The sequence below is a fragment of the Octodon degus genome, unplaced genomic scaffold, assembly GCF_000260255.1.
Source record: "Octodon degus isolate 3935 unplaced genomic scaffold, OctDeg1.0 scaffold00005, whole genome shotgun sequence".
Lineage (NCBI taxonomy): Eukaryota > Metazoa > Chordata > Mammalia > Rodentia > Octodontidae > Octodon > Octodon degus.
Window position 1 is genome coordinate 3604039 of NW_004524581.1, and position 1164 is coordinate 3605202.

A 1164-nucleotide genomic window follows, 5' to 3' on the forward strand; every position below is an offset into this window, starting at 1 on the left:
AGAAATTCCATACCCTCACTCTGAATGTGAGTGACTTTCTAATCATATTATTATAGTACAGTAGATAGGACACTGCAGAAATTCTTCAGATAATCATTAAAACAAAGTGAATGCCCAAAGCAGGTTCCACTGTGTTCCACAGAATACCAAGCCAGAAGAGTGAACACAGCGAGGTCCTGATGCTGAGAGCAAGCCCCTTACAAATGCCAAGGCCACTGCTGAACAGGGTCAATGGGTGAGATAACTCTAAGAAGCTGCCACAGGATTCTGACTCCTACATGTATTATTCCACAACACTTCTATACTGAGATTTAGTTTGAAGGGATTGCTTTCTTTTTTTAAAATATTCTAATAAAAGTCTGTCCCAGGAAAGCCTAGTGGTAGCCCATGGTTTTATTCTACCTAATGAAAAGCAGAAACTAAGAGAAAGCAAATCTACACTGCTGATGGCTGGGCCCAAGGAATAACCTTGAATTTATCCAACTCAAATTTCAACTTCATCATCATGAATTTGCAATAATGTGCAGAGATAAAGGGTAGGGAGCAGCTGAAGTTGAAAATACTTCGGTCCTGCAAAAAACCACCTGCCTGAGACAATTTCAGTTCTTGGTCACTAGGAAATTCCATCTTGTGATACTAAACTTGTAAAACTATAAATGCATGTCTCTATAAACGCAATTGTCTAGTCCTCTTTCCCCACACTGAAAGAGGCCACTCCACCTGCCCTCAGCTTTCATCTCCATTATATTTTTTAACTCACCTCACAATTTTTCCCTAGGACCGTGAAGAGTCAGAGACCATGGACAGCCATACTGGCTTGTGGTACCAGAACACGGACACTTGGTAAGGTGAACTGGTAGACGTTGGGATGCTGGGATGTTTCCCGAATTTTGCACACATCACGGGAGTGAAGCACATTGGTAGGTCAATATTCAGCACATGAGTGTTGTATTGTCAATTATCAAGTGTAGAAATTGGAGCACGAGATCTACTGACATATACACAGATGATAGATAGATAGAGATGTATATGATTTAAAAAGGCAAAAAGGGAAGAGGTATATTTACTTGTAGTTAAAAATGAGACAGAATCTCAAGAACCCAGATGTGTATATAGGTAGAACTGTGTTTTCTCTTCTTGACTCCTGCATTTCCTTTTCATTTC

The 1164-nt window shown here is 40.0% G+C and overlaps 1 pseudogene; it reads right to left on the minus strand.

The window, feature by feature from the left end:
* Window positions 1-900, minus strand: part of LOC101563566 — a 24676-nt pseudogene extending 23776 nt beyond the window's left edge.
* Window positions 901-1164: the final 264 nt, after the last annotated feature.